General features: G+C 44.1%; 1 long non-coding RNA gene across 1 annotated transcript in view; it reads right to left on the bottom strand.

Moving 5' to 3' along the window:
• Positions 1-16,158, bottom strand: part of LOC310770352 — a 516,476-nt gene that overhangs the window by 461,999 nt on the left and 38,319 nt on the right. The window lies entirely within an intron of this gene.

The raw sequence follows: 16,158 nt of genomic DNA, 5'->3' as shown, positions 1-16,158 counted from the left end.
CATGCTAGAGTGTGGTGCTCCTCCATGGAAACCTCTGAGAACTTTCCATGGTTTCCCAGTGATCTCTCAACCAAACACCAACCGGATCCACAGCTGCTTACTTTCAACAATCCTTAAACCATCAGGTGTTCCCAGAATTCACCAAATGATATCCACTGTATTTGAAGGGTGGAAAAAACTCATTTTATGTCAAAGGGTATACTGTTGTTTTGCTGTTGCAGATGTTGGTTCTTTGCTGTGCTGCTCATTATTTTAAAACTTCTTACCTGAGTTAATGGATAGGTCTCAAGTTAATGGGATGCAGGTAGCGCTGTGGTCTTAACCACTGAGCCTCTTGGGCTTGCCGATCAGAAGGTCGGTGGTTTGAATCCCCACGACAGGGTGAGCTCCCATTGCTCTGTCCCAGCTCCTGCCAACCTAGCAGTTCGAAAGCATGCCAGTGCAAGTAGATAAATAGGGACCACTGCAGTGGGAAGGTAAATGGTGTTTCCATGCAATCTGGTTTCCATCCCGTTGTGCCAGAAGCAGTTTAGTCATGCTGGCCACATGACCTGGAAAGCTGTCTGTGGACAAATGCCGGCTCCCTCAGCCTGTAAAGCAAGATGAGCGCCACAACCCCATAGTCACCTTTGACTGGACTTAACCATCCAGGGCTCCTTTACCTTTACCTTTTCTCAAGTTAATGCAGACAAGAAGAAAAGGTGACATCCTTTGAGACCAATTATGTTTTTTGCCTCTTGGCTTCTTGTATCCCAGTTTGCACCGTGCAATATTTAACATCAAGTTTGATTAATACAATTAACACTTGAAGCGGGGGAACTTTAACTCAAGAGAAAGCAGAACGCTTTCGAAATTCTCAGCTGCATTCACTGGATGAATCCCTGTTATTGTCTCCTTACCCCCATCACTGAGTTCAGTTGGGCTGCTGGAGCAAGAAGTCAGATCAAGTTCACCAGGAATCGGCAGACTGCCAAAGTAACAGAGCTCTGTCCAGCAGGACCAATAGACCTAACACAACTTATGAAAGCAATTTGTTGTTTCAGCACCAAAGTCTCTGGAAGGCTCAGGCATAGGACACCTGTAGTTCACAGACAGATGCTGGAAAATGTGGAAGTTGCTAAGCAAGTAAAAAAGTTAAAAGGTGACAGTGACAAGGAAGCGTGATGATGGCTAAGCCACTGGAACAGTGTTTCCGGCTGATAGCTGAGGCAAACGTTTTCTGAATTAAAATTAGAGAAACGCTTCACTCTTTCATACCCCAGTAAGTTTACTTTTGGAGTGCATAACAGAGAGAATTACCTGCCTGCAGTACTGCTTATCCTAAATGTTTCTGCATGTCCTTGTCCCAGGCATGTTTGTTGGCTGGAAGATGGAAAACTCAGAGCAGTGATGTAGGCAGCGATGCAATGGGTGGCCTCTAATGCTCTAACCCAGTGTTTCTCAACCTGTGGGTCCCCAGATGTTGTTGGACTACAACTCCCATCATTCCTAGCCAGCATGACCAGTGGTCAGGGATGATGGGAGTTGTAGTCCAACAACATCTGGGGACCCACAGGTTGAGAACCGCTGTATCTAATCCCATCTGATGCCCAGGCACAGCAGAATTAGGAACATAGAAAGCAGCCTCATAGCAAATAAATGACCCATTTGGCTCCAAATTATTTTTTATGTTTTGCTGGAAGCTGCCCAGAGTGGCTGGGGAAACCCAACCAGATGGGTGGGGTATAAGCAAAATAATAATAATAATAATAATAATAATAATAATAATAATAATAATAATAATACATGGACAGGCAGAGGTTATCCAGGGTTTCAGGTAGACATCTTTCTCAATGCAACCTGGGGGAGCCAAGGACTGAACTTGGAGCCTTTCTGCACTGCTGAGGCTCTCCAGGAGGCAAGGCCAGAGCAGTGAATCAAACACAAGTGGGTACTTTGGGCTCAAAGTCACACAAGCCTTTAAATTATTTAATACATTTATTTCTCCTGGTGCGCTACGGTTCTCCCTTGGTAAATGACTGAGCCCTGGAACACTGCTCTAGAAACCTGAAGGGATGCGAGCTGAACAGGATTTTAGGGAAGAATCGCTGGGGCAACAAAGCACACTTCCCTTAAATGAGAAATCAAGGGACTCCCCTTCCCCCACCCCCACCAGAGTCTTGCCTTTGATATATGAATACGACTCCCCAGCTCCAGCTCCCTTGTGTCTCTTCTAGCTCTTGATAATTTAAGATTATTTTTATAATGTGCTTGGCTGCTGCATGCAAATCACATCGCCTTGCCCAGAATTGCATTATACAACACAGCAAGGACCATCTGAACTGAATAAAGACGCAGCATTAAATCAGGTACTTAATCGCTCATTTTGCTTTGATTTACTGAATCCATTGTCTTCCGGTTTTATGTTACAGGGGGGGGAAAACCCCAGCCCAGCCCCAAGAAGAAGAAAAAAACATAGGAAGAAACAACTTGATACGACAAGCCCCAATATGCAGTGTCAGATAAGGAAACAATATATTAAGATCCTAGTGGTTTCGGAAAATCAATACAGACATGCTTATTCAAGTGACTAGTAACGTCACAGGGGCCATTAAAAAGGCAATTGAGGATTGACCCACAAATATGTTACCTAGAGGGTTAGTTGCTGTTTTTGTGTTATTAACATGGATGGAAATTACAAGACTCCACTTGTGGCTTTGTGGAATTGAATGTCAGCCTGGAAACAGACAATAGCTTTTTCAGAGTATTGAAACTATGACAGCCATCACTGTCCATGGCATGCATAGGCACTGCACAAAAACCTGCGCAAAATCATCAGACCAGAGACAACAGCCGGACAAAATGCACGAGTGTATATGCCACAGGAGACAATGCTTTCATCATGCCACCTGCTGCTTTTGAGCTTTAATGATGTCAATCACATGTTCACATAATAAAGGTGATCTAGGGATGATGATCGAGGGACTCGGGTGGCGCTGTGGGTTAAACCACAGAGCCTAGGACTTCCAGATCAGAAGGTCAGAGGTTCGAATCCCCACAACGGGGTTAGCTCCCATTGCTCAGTCCCAGCTTCTGCCAACCTAGCAGTTCAAAAGCATGTCAAAGTGCAAGTAGATAAATAGGTACCGCTCTGGCGGGAAGGTAAACGGCATTTCCGTGCGCTGCTCTGGTTCGCCAGAAGCGGCTTAGTCATGCTGGCCACATGACCCGGAAGCTGTACACCAACTCCCTCGGGCAATAAAGCGAGATGAGCACCGCAACTCCAGAGTCAGTCATGACTGGACCTAATGATCAGGGGTCCCTCTACCTTTACTTAGGGTTGATGGAGGACGAAGGGGTTTTTTTTATGAATGCTCAGATGACCAGCCAGATACAATAAGTTTTCATTGTCTTTATTTATTTCCTGTATTTTTAGGCCGCCTTTTCAGGTTCATCCTTCTTTCCCTTCCCCTTTCCCTCTGCAGCCAAAACATCAGGCATTGGGAGCAATTGATATGCAAGGTCCAAATAACGTGTTTAACCAATCTTTCCCCCACCCAGCGCACCATCATGTTTCTATGTACGGGCGACAACCATTTTGCATGGGGATTCCATTCCTGGGCTCCACAAGTGTCAGGCCTGCCCTGTTCTGCCCTCTTTCAGGTCCAAAAGGACCCATGTGTTAGCAGTCGCATGTCAGTTGGAAGTGTGCAGAATGATCACCTCATGTACTTACTGTTCAGGATAACACTTCATGAATCTGAAGAAGTGGACTGTAGTGCCCAAAAGCCTATGCCGTAATAAATGTGTTATTCTTGAAGGTGCTGCAAGATTCTATGTTTTTGGAAACAATGCTACCCCTTGGGAAGTTTAACCACTGGAGTTTGGATCATCTGCATTATCAGTAGTGGGTAGTGGAGTGGAGTGATGCTACTCACTTGACCTCTGGCCAGCCATACTGCTGCTTACCGAAAGTACTTGTTGTTGTTGTTGTTTAGTCATTTAGTCGTGTCCTACTCTTCGTGACCCCATGGACCAGAGCACTCCAGGCACTCCTGTCTTCCACTGCCTCCCGCAGTTTGGTCAAACTCATGCTGGTAGCTTCAAGAACACTATCCAACCATCTCATCCTCCGTCGTCCCCTTCTCCTTGTGCCCTCCATCTTTCCCAACATCAGGGTCTTTTTCAGGGAGTCTTCTCTTCTCATGAGGTGGCCAAAGTATTGGAGTCTCAGCTTCAGGATCTGTCCTTCCAGTGAGCACTCAGGGCTGATTTCCCTAAGAATGGAGAGGTTTGATCTTCTTGCAGTCCATGGGACTCTCAAGAGTCTCCTTCAGCGCCATAATTCAAAAGCATCCATTCTTCGGCGATCAGCCTTCTCTATGGTCCAGCTTAAAGATCTCAGGGACGAGACCATCACGCCGCTACTATCTGCCATCCCAGGCCGCTCTTGTGAAGCCAAATTGTTCTCACTCCTAGCCGACCAGAACAGCTCGATAACAGAGAAGGTTGCCAAATTTATCGAGAGAGCAATGAGACTGAGAGCTGCTATCTGAATGACATCAGTGCCGTCACCTGGATTCCTCGCCTAGGATCTTATTATTATTATCATTACCTCTGCCAAGTTTTAAGTACTGAGATTATTTTATGATAACTATTTCCGTAATGTATTTTGTTTTTGTCTGTCCTTTGATGCTATGGCCTGTTGGCTATGCAAATAAAGTCTATTCTATTCTATGGTCCAGCTCTCACTTCCATACATCACTACTGGGCAAACCATAGCTTTAACTATATGGACCTTTGTTGGCAAGGTGATGTCTCTGCTTTTTAAGATGCTGTCTAGGTTTGTCATTGCTTTTCTCCCAAGAAGCAGGCATCTTTTAATTTCATGGCTGCACGGTGCAAATGCATCAGCAGAGCCAATCTGGCACTCCTGCTGATGTGTTTGCCCTCCGCCAACCTCCTTGACGCCTTCCCCCTCCCGCTCTACCTCCTGGTAAGCAGCACCAACACTACTGAATGGAGGCAGCTTGCAGATGGAACATTTCCTCCAACTGCTTGGTAAAGATATCCAAATTGGCATCTGCTGACTTTTTGCCTCGTATACCGCCTAAAATGAAGCTCTATTGTGATTTTAAAGGGGGATATGTTCAGTTTTAAAGCAATAGGCTATGACTGCATAACTGAAAAGAATATTCAGCTTTCCACATCTAGTGTGGGTTTATGGCAAAATTGCCATGACCATGTTTCTGTAGGCTTTTAAAATAGAGTTAAGGAATCTTCCACTCTTCATATCAAGGTGTGTGTGTGTGCATGTGTGCTGTAGGAATTACTGCCTGCATAAATTTTAATTTTGCTGTCTAAAGCATCATTTATATACTCTGTCACTTTTATTTCATGTAATAAACCAAACTTTCTTTATTCCTCTGTGTGAGAGCGTCCTGTGGGCATAGGGTTAAGGGTAAAATATACTCATAGACAAGCATGTGTTACAAATCTAGGAAAAGTTCCTAAACCTCTCAGCAGTGTGAATATGAACATGCATGAGTGCTGGTTGTGCACTTGTGAGTTGAGGTGCACACTTGTAACACTACTTTTGCTAACACAATGTCCTCCTAGTTTCTATTGGTTCCTGTTTTCCACCTACTAGGAAACCTACTGTATGTTATTTCACCTAAGGATGGAAAAAGACCTTGGTAACAGCCAATTCATTTGTCTCCATGATGGTGTGGTGATCACACAGGGTCCCTGGACATTTCATCGTCTATTGATCCCTGTGCCACCACTTGATTTCTCGCTGCCACCACCCAGGCCCTACCTGGGACAATACTGAGTCCAGTCAGGGTTAAATTGGAACATAAACTTCTGTTTATTTATTGCAGTTTAACAAGTGTGTGGTTTCATAAACGGGATCGGTCCATTGCAATCATGGGGTGCCTATCCAGACCTATAACTTCCGCTACCTGCTCTCCCTCACTAAACCACCTCTCAGATATTTACTTGTCTTCCTAGCCCCTAACTGTTCCTGACTCAGCTTATTTCGCTACACTAACTCAACCTACCCACAGACTCTGTCCCAATTCACTCCCACTCCAACCAACCACCCAACTCCCAACAAACTCCTCCCTTCGCCCCCTCCCAGAGCTGGTTTTATAGTCCCTCTGACTCCACCCCCTGGGTTCTGATAGGGTAACCTGTTTAACTATTTCACCTCCAGCACTCTCATATGTTAACGTCACAGATGGCAACTCAGCTAGTCATGCTTCCTGATCCCAATGGGTGTTGGTACAACCTGGATACCTGCATAGCACCTGAACAGCCAAATTTGAATGTGTGTGACCCCCGCCCACAATTATATCTAGGGCTCCTGCTAGTGAAACAAGGCTTCCCTCCCCTGTGGCTCCTCCAAATCTGCTCTGGAAACTCTGGCAACCGACCTCACACCAGAGCAGTGCACTGAGACAGGAAAGGGGGACTGTTCCATGTGACAAGCAGGTGTGGTTGTGCTGGTAGAAAGTTCAGAAGAGTGTGATGTTCAATTGCTCCCCATGACCTCAACATTAGCCAATTGTTTTTTCACCCCATCCTGCCCATCACCTCTTGTTCTGTTTACCAACTAGCCTGATAAAGAGTTCTGGAAAACTCAAAAGCTCGAACACTAGATTTGTGATATTTTGGTTGGCTTAATACAGACGTTGTTAAGAAGCATTCTTCCTAGGAATTTTAGACCAAGATGTAAAAAAAAAGACAATTGGAAATTATTTATGTATGCAACAACAGCGGCAAGAATTATATTAGCACAAACTTGGAAGACAGAAGAAGTACCAACGAAAGAACAATGGCAAGGGAAACTTATGGAATATGCAGAACTGGCAAAACTAACAGATAAACTACATGAAAAGGACAACAAAGGCTTTAAAAGAGAATGGGAACCATTTGCAACATATATGAAGAGGCAACATAAAGAAATGGACTCATTGGCAGGGTTTGAGTAAACAATCACAACTGTATAGAACAAAAAATAAGACTATATGTATTGGGAAAATTTAGGGGAAATAATACACAGGGTGAACAATATGGAAATAAAACAAAACGGGAGTATGAGGGAAGTCCAGGGGAGGAGGGTGGAAATATGAAAAATTATTAAAGATATATTGTTAGAAGAAGTATACATGGAAAAATCAATTAAAAAACATTTAAAAATAATTAAATACCGGCGTTGCTCTACTTTGGAACTTGTAAATGTGTCATCACAAGGACTCTCTTTTTTAATTGGTAGACTATTCTGCTTACGCAATATTATGAAATTACGGTATTTTTCGCTCTATAGGACACACTTTTTCCCCTCCAAAAATTAAGGGGAAATGTGTGTGCGTCATATGGAGCGAATGCAGGCTCCTTGGGGCTTCAGCGATAGCAATGCGAAGCTTACAAAGCGCAGAGGGAGTGCTCCCTCCGTGATCCGGAGGCTTCACGTTGCTATTGCTGAAGCCTGGAGAGCGAGAGGTGCGCACCGACCCCTCTCACTCTCCAGGCTTCAGGAATAGCCGCCTGAAGCCTTTGGAGCACAGCGGGAACTCGTGCTGCACTCCAAAGGCTTCGGGTTCCTTTTGCTGAAGCCGGGAGAGCAAGACTCTCCTGGCTTCAGCAGAGAGGGAGAGCTGCGCAGCGCCCCTTCAGCGAAGCGGGAGGAGAAATGGAAGGGGCTCTGTTTCTCCTGCCGCTTCGCTGAAGGGGTGCTGAGCAGAGAGGGGGAGAATTTTTTTTTCTTGTTCTCCCCCTCTAAAACAAGGTGCGTCCTATAGAGCGAAAAATACGGTAAATTATGTTCAAAATCTTGAAACTACTGGGCTCAATCCAAGCAAAGTCAAATGCTTTCAATGGAAAAGATGGGAAAAGGTGTAATCCTATATCCACTTACCTAAGTGAGCCCTGTTGTTCTCAGCGGCACTTTCTTCTGAGTAGGCATGCACAAGCTTGCGCTGTCAGTGCCTGATTGAAATCAAGGGACCTGAATTGTGCCTAACCTTGCCTAGATTGAACTCAAGTGTTTGTGGTTTAATAAAGGGGTGGGGGTGGGGGATCAAAAAACAGAAATCCTTTGGGATTTAATTTTTACTGTGTTTGGCAAACATGAAGGAATAAGAGCATTTCCTTTGCATCATATTATTAATCATATTAAAAATTATGCTGTCCCCAAATTAAACTGCAGCACCACTTATTAAATTCCAGGGACTGTGAGATACATGGAATTATTGCTTCAGTGGTTTCGGTTCAAAATTATTTCCCAAACCTTATGTTAATTAAATTAAGTACTTAAATTAACTGATGTTCAAGTGATCGTTTGTGTATGCTGTGGGTGGAAAACCAAGGTTCAGTGCGGTGTTTGCTCTAACTTGCAGTAATGTCATATTGGTAAAATGGGGAAAGCAACTATTGCTAGAGTAATGAAAAACTTGGAGATCACCATGTTAAACTGTGCATATTTTAAATTTCTGTTTGTGCAAATTAAAATTCTGGAAGGTTTCTTAACTATACTAAAATTCATTATTATATTTTACTCGAATCAAACATAATTTCCCCCTTTTACCTGTATTTTGAAGGCTACCAATTTACACCTGTCTAACTTCTCTTTATGGGACGCGGGTGGTGCTGTGGTCTAAACCACTGAGCCTAGGGCTAGCCGATCGGAAGATTGGCAGTTCGAATCCCTGCGGCGGGGTGAGCTCCCATTGCTCGGTCCCAGCTCCTGCTAACCTAGCAGTTTGAAAGCACGTCAAAGTGCAAATAGATAAATAGGTACCACTCTGGCGGGAAGGTAAATGCCATTTCCGTGCACTGCTCTGGTTTCGCCAGAAGCGGCTTAGTCATGCTGGCCACATGACCTGGAAAAACTGCCTGCGGACAAACGCCGGCTCCCTCAGCCAGTAAAGTGAGATGAACGCTGCAACCCCAGAGTCATTCACGAATGGACTTAACTGTCAGGGATCCTTTACCTTTACCTTTAACTTCTCTTTAGCTGTCACGGCTTCCTTTCAAGCAGAGACAGGGAACAACTGGAGACTCCAACTCCTGTTGGCCATTTGGGAAGGGGCTGACGTAAACTAGAGTCCAGCAACATCTGGGAGTATATGGATTCCCCATCCGTGATTTAAATAATCATGGGGCTTTACGTTTGGCCATAGTCCTGATAATCTATTGTTAGGGGATGCTATACCAGAACCACTGTACTGAAACAAACAACCAGCATATTTAGACTGCAAGAAGATCAAACCTATCCATTCTTAAGGAAATCAGCCCTGAGTGCTCACTGGAAGGACAGATCCTGAAGCTGAGGCTCCAACACTTTGGCCACCTCATGAGAAGAGAAGACTCCCTAGAAAAGACCCTGATGTCGGGAAAGATGGAGAGCACAAGGAGAAGGGGACAACAGAGGACGAGATGGTTGAACAGTGTTCTTGAAGCTACCAGCATGAGTTTGACCAAACTGTGGGAGGCAGTGGAAGACAGGAGTGCCTGGCGTGCTCTGGTCCAGGGGTCACGAAGAGTCGGACACAACTAAATGAATAAACAACAAAATGACCTCATTTGTCTTTGCACCAGGCGAGCAAATTACTGGGCAATAAACAAACCAGGCACAAAAACGTTACTCTACGTTCCTAAGGATCAAATTTTCCATCTACACTTACCCCCAGAATAATAATAATAATAATAATAATAATAATAATAATAATAATAATAATAATTTATTATTTGTACCCCGCCCATCTGGCTGGGTTTCCCCAGCCACTCTGGGCGGCTTCCAACAAAGATGAAAAATACACTAAAATGTCACATATTAAAAACTTCCCTGAACAGGGCTGCCTTCAGATGTCTTCTGAATGTCAGGTAGTTGTTTATCGCTTTGACATCTGATGGGAGGGCGTTCCACAGGGCAGGCGCCACTACCGAGAAGGCCTTCTCTGTAACTTGGCCTCTCGCAGTGAGGGAACCGCCAGAAGGCCCTCGGAGCTGGACCTCAGTGTCCGGGCAGAACGATGGGGGAGGAGACGCTCCTTCAGATATACCGGACCGAGGCCGTTTAGGGCTTTAAAGGTCAGCGCCAGCACTTTGAATTGTGCTCGGAAACGTACTGGGAGCCAATGTAGGTCTTTCAAGACCGGTGTTATATGGTCTCGGCCACTCCCAGTCACCAGTCTAGCTGCCGCGTTCTGGATTAGTTGTAGTTCCCGGGTCACCTTCAAAGTTAGCCCCACGTAGAGCGCATTGTAGTAGTCCAAGCGGGAGATAACCAGAGTTGTTCTTCATTTATGAAAAGGTAGAACCATCAGCAGAGAGATGTCTCTCTGCCCATGGAATTGGTTCCCCTGTGTGATGTCTTCTCAGGATTCACATTCTACACGACAGCTAAGAAGAAGTTAGCAGAGTGTTCTACAATGTCTCTGAACTGTGGCAGACCTTGGGCTTTCAAATTCCAGTGGCGCCCTGCGCTGTGCTAAAATTTGGCGCCTCCCCCCTCCATTCTACATCATTATTCCAGTACCCCCTGTGGCACTGGTGCCCAGTGCAGCCAAATGCAAATATAAAACAGAAAAAAGGTGTCCTTGGGCCACCTCATAAGCCAGGTTTGGGGACCTCCGCAGAAAATTATGCTTAGCCTGGAAAAGAAAAAGAGGAGTTTGGATTTGATATCCCACTTTATCACTACTCGGAGTTTCAAAGCGGCTAACATTCTCCTTTCCCTTCCTCCCCCACAACAAACACTCTGTGAGGTGAGTGAGGCTGAGAGACTTCAGAGAAGTGTGACTGGCCCAAGGTCACCGAGCAGCTGCATGTGGAGGAGTGGGGAAGCGAACCTGGTTCACCAGATTACGAGTCTACCACTCTTAACCACCACACCACACTGGCTCTGAAAGGAGATAAGATAGCCATCTTCAAAAATCTAAAGAGCTGTGACATGGAAGATGGAGCAAGCTTGTTTTCTCCTGCTTCCAGAGGCTAGAACTCAAACCAAGTTACAAGAAAGGAGATTTTGATTAAGTATCAGGAAGAACTTTCTGACATTAAGAGCTGTTTGATGGTGAAGCGGACTCCTTCGGAAGGTTGTAGACTCTTCTTCGTTGGAGGTTTTTAAGCAGAGGTTAGACGGCCATCTTTCATGGATACTTTAGTTGAGACTCCTGCATTGCAGGGGACTGACATTTCATTTCTATGATTCTATGATTCCATCTACTTTCAAGTCTGAGCACCAGTTTTGGAGAGGTGACCCATTCCTATCCATTCATGGATGGAACAGGAAAGACGCCTTTCCCCATGCTGTATCAGCCATGGAGCGCAATAACTTGGGTTGGGTTGCTGTGGTGGTGCATGTACTGGGGAGAACTAGAGGGACAGAAGACTGAAGGAAGATTAAGATAACCCCCTCACGTATTCAAATCATGCATGAGGGGTCCACAAAGCTGCATCAGCTAGACCCGATTCTTCCTCATAATGCATACTCTGGCCATGAACAAGCACAAGAAAGGACCCTTCTTGTCTGCTGGTTATTAATGTAGACCTCTTCCACACGACGAAGGAACCTGGGAGAATCAGGTGACTGTTTGTACGCAGGAGCTCTACATGTGTGTAAACTCGTAGAGTTTCCATGCTTGCACAATGTGTAGCCAGAGAGGTTGTGGCTAGCAAGCTACATCAGTATGGTCACTGGGTTGATTTCCCCTCTTCCTCTTCCTCTTTCTCTTCCTCTTTCTTTCAGCAGATGCCAAAGAGGTCATGGGGCCTTCTCTCTGCCATCATAACAATAAAGGACCATGTAATTTATGCAAAATTCAAAGAGAGTCCAGGCAACAAAGTTTCCATGATAAAACCTGCAGGGTAAATATATGGGAACTGAATTGAAGTATAGGCATTTCCTATAGAAAATTTCCCTCTTATGTGTGTAAAGGCTACATATTTTTCAATCATTAAAAAAGTGATTTTGCAGTGTGTTAATTGAAATGCATAGGTTGCCTCATTCCTAAATGTCATTGTGTAATGCAAATAGCTTTATGGTTGTGCCACGTTAATCTCCATCACCCCACCACTAAAAAAAAATCCAGCGAAGTAAATATTAATTATTCCTTTTTCATAGGTGGAGGAGCAGGAAATAGAGGTCAGAAACCAAGGGACACCTTGACTAGTTCTATGCACCAAATGGTGGGTTTTTGTTTGTGTTTCCTGATGGACCCATATTGCTTTAATGAAACACAGCTCCCTTCCTTGCTCCTAAAAGAAGAACGTATATGTGAAAGAACACAGTCCCTAAGATTCTCACTCAATGACACTCAGTTAATGTCTAAAAGGATGTTTCAGTCAAGATCTGTTAGGTCCAAATCTAGAACTCCACTTTGCCTTAGCAGATCATTTAAATACTGCATATCATATACCTGCCCTTCCTATCTTCCTATGACCGTCCCACTGGTCAGCCAAAAAGGCTCTCAAGGTCATTTAACATTGACATTGTGTCAAATCTGTCTGAAAATTTCACCTAACTCTGAAATACATCAACTCTGTCAATTCCTCGCTTTTCATCTTTTCCACTCTTCAGCTCAGTTCTCCACACTGCCACATCAATTTGCAATCAGATTTCTATTTTAAAAGCCCCCATGAAATTCATCAACATTTTTAGGGAACTTTCTTCCCTGAAGCCAAAATGACATGGACAAGAATTGACCAAATTTGGATAACTAGAGGACTGGCTCCAAAGACTAGAAAAGTGGAAATTTGTCCTAAAACCTGCTCCGACCACAATGCTATGAAAATGGAGGTGAAACTAACACCAATCGGCTCCTTCAGATGGAGGATGAACGACACCTTGTTTAGAGACGAAGAAGTGACCAAGAAGGCCCAAAAAACCTTGAGAGATTATTTTGAGATAAATATGAATACCACCGTTGAAAAAAGAGTAATCTGGGACGCAAGCAAAGCTGTTATGAGAGGGTTTCTGATACAACAGAATGCAATAAAGAAGAGAACTCAAAATGAGAAAAAAGATAAAAATTTGGACAAAATAAAAGAAGGTGAGAAGAAATTGAGAGCGAAACCAAAGTCGCAAGAGATTCTGAGAGAAATAAAGTTATATCAAGTACAATATATGAAAATGATGAACCAGGAAATAGAGTGGAAAATTAAACAGATGAGACAAAAGACATTCGAATCGGCCAACAAATGTGGGAAATTGCTAGCTTGGCAAATGAAAAGAAGACAAAAACTCAACACTATTACAAATTTGGAAGTGGAAGGAAAGACTATACAGAATCCAGTGGAGATTAGAAAATGATTCCAGAGGTACTTTAAACAATTATATACACAAGGGCCACAGAAAGAAATTGATATAGATCAATTTTTGAAATTAAATGGACTACAAAAAATCTCTCAGGAAAATAAGTTAATGCTGAACTATAAAATAACGGAACAGGAGGTAGAAGGTGCCGTCCAGAATATGCAACTGGGTAAATCTCCAGGGCTGGACGGCTTAACTTCAAGATATTATAGATCCTTGAAAGATTGGATAATACAACCATTAAAGGAAGTTTGTAATGGAATTTTGCAAGGGAAAAAAGCACCAGAGTCGTGGAAGGAAGCCTACATTACACTTATACCGAAAATTGAGTCTGAGAAGACACAACTTAAGAATTACCGCCCCAACTTAAGAATTATCGCGTGAAAAGTGGTTGCTGCTTGTAGTTATTTAATTGCAGTGTTTCATTGGCTGGTGTCTTGAGCAGCAACCTCTGGAAACGAAGGGCTAAAAAGCAGCGCTGCTCTCCAAAATTATCTGGTCCCTTTTAACTGGTTGACTAAAATCCCTTATTTTGGCTGCTGGTCCCTTATTTTCAAATCTGTAAGTTGACAGCTATGCATAAGAAAGATATCAGTAAGAACTGAGCATGCTCCGAGGTCATAGAATGCTGACTTACTGATGGACAGTGCCAAGGGAGAAAAGAATGTAATATCCTGGAAGTGGGCATGGCTGGCTGGTTGGAATCGTGTACAGGAGTGCTACACATTGCAACATTTTGTGGTAGGTTCCTTTTTAAAATATTTTGATGCAATAGTCTTCCTTATAGGGTGTGATCCCCTTCATGTCTTGCCTGTGGCAGCCCTCATATGTGAGTGCCTGGAGGCGGTTGGAGGATGGATGGTGGCTAACAGATTGAGGTTGAATCCTGACAAGATAGAAGTACTGTTTTTGGGGGACAATGGGCGGGTGGGTGTGGGGGATTCCCTGGTCCTGAATGGGGTAACTGTGCCCCTGAAGGACCAGGTGCACAGCCTGGGAGTCATTTTGGACTCACAGCTGTCCATAGAGGCACAGGTTAATTCTGTGTCCAGGGCGGCTGTCTACCAGCTCCACCTGGTACACAGGCTAAGACCCTACTTGCCCGCGGACTGTCTCGCCAGAGTGGTGCATGCTCTAGTTATCTCCCACTTGGACTACTGCAATGCGCTCTATGTGGGGCTACCTTTGAAGGTGACCCAGAAACTACAACTAATCCAGAATGCAGCAGCTAGACTGGTGACTGGGATTGGCCAAGACCACATAACACCGGTCCTGAGAGATCTGCATTGGCTCCCACTACATTTCCGAGCACAATGCAAAGTGTTGGTGCTGACCTTTAAAGCCCTAAACGGCCTCGGTCCTGTATCTCCACCCCCATTGTTCAGCCTGGACACTGAGATCCAGCGCTGAGGGCCTTCTGGCGGCTCCCTCATTGCGAGAAGTGAGGTTACAGGGAACCAGACAGAGGGCCTTCTCGGTAGTGGCACCCACCCTGTGGAACACTCTCCCTTCAGATGTGAAGGAAATAAGCAGCTATCCTATCTTTAAAAGACATCTGAAGGCAGCTCTGTTCAGGGAAGTTTTTAATATTTAATGCTGTACTGTTTTTAACACTTGATTGGGAGCCGCCCAGAGTGGCTGAGGAAACTCAGCCAGATGGGCGGGGTATAAATAATAAATTATCATCATCATCATCATCATCATCATCATCATCATCATCATATGCACATTAGAGGAATATAGATGGAGGATGGGAGGAAAGTTCCAGGAAGGTGAAAATGTGGATTGTCTCCATGTTTTTCCTTTACTAGGCTGGTTTGTAGGCTAAATACAGCTCCTTTGGCTCCTTCCTTTAATATGAACCAATATAGTTTGTTCTAGTTGACTTTAACAGCTGTAGATGTTGAGGCGCTAACATGAGCTGGGATTTTCACTGACACATTTAAGGCCTTAAAAGCAAAAAGCAAAAACCCTGCTTTTTTTGGTTTGGATTTCGAATAAAATGCAGGGCATGGAGAAGCAAGCGCCTGTTGTTTCCTCTCATTTTCCTGTTCTTCAGCACATAATGATTCTTCTGTCATTAATGGTGCTTTAATTGAGTGGGATTAAGGGTAGATTAAAGGATCTCTCATTAGAGCACAACCTCCCTGCATTCACTTCCTGTTGGGACCTCTCAACAGGAGAGCTTTCGATATAGGAAAGTGGAAAACACTTAAAACATAGGAAGAGAGTGAGGGGGGGAAGCATATTTGAAATTTAATCTACTTGTGAAGTGTAAAATATAAATGTCAGTGGCAGATGATAAAAGCTCTAGGTTGGAGCAGCCCATCAGCAAGATGTTTTGTATGGGGTGGGGAGTGGGTGTATTTGTTCGGGAAATTATCCTAAGTCAATGGAAGGGAACGAAAAACAAGCATCTTAATATGTTTACATTAATGTCATGTACAGTGCAATCCTATAGATGTGTACAGTGGTACCTTGGCTCTCAAACGCCTTGGTTCTCAAATGCCGAAAACCCGGAAGTGTTCTGGTTTTCAGACGTTTTTCAGAAGCCGAATGTCCAATGCGGCTGTCGGCTATTGTTTCCGGGGCACCTGCACCAATCAGAAGCTGCGCCTCGGTTTTTGAACATTTTGGAAGACAAATGGTCTTCCAGAACTGATTAAGTTAGGCACCTTTGCTTTTGCTTTTTATTTTGCGTTTTTGGTTTTGAGGCTTTTTCGGTTAATTTGTTTTTGTGACTATGTGGAACCCAATTGATTGATTGATTGATTGTGTGATTGGGGGGGGACCCCAAACAAACAATGACCATCATCTGTGCAGGTAAGAAAAAATAGTAATGTTTATTTTTATCATCT

This window comes from Podarcis filfolensis, assembly GCF_964270895.1.
Source record: "Podarcis filfolensis genome assembly, chromosome: 9".
Classification (NCBI taxonomy): domain Eukaryota; kingdom Metazoa; phylum Chordata; class Lepidosauria; order Squamata; family Lacertidae; genus Podarcis; species Podarcis filfolensis.
This window is presented reverse-complemented; position numbering and strand designations above follow the sequence as displayed.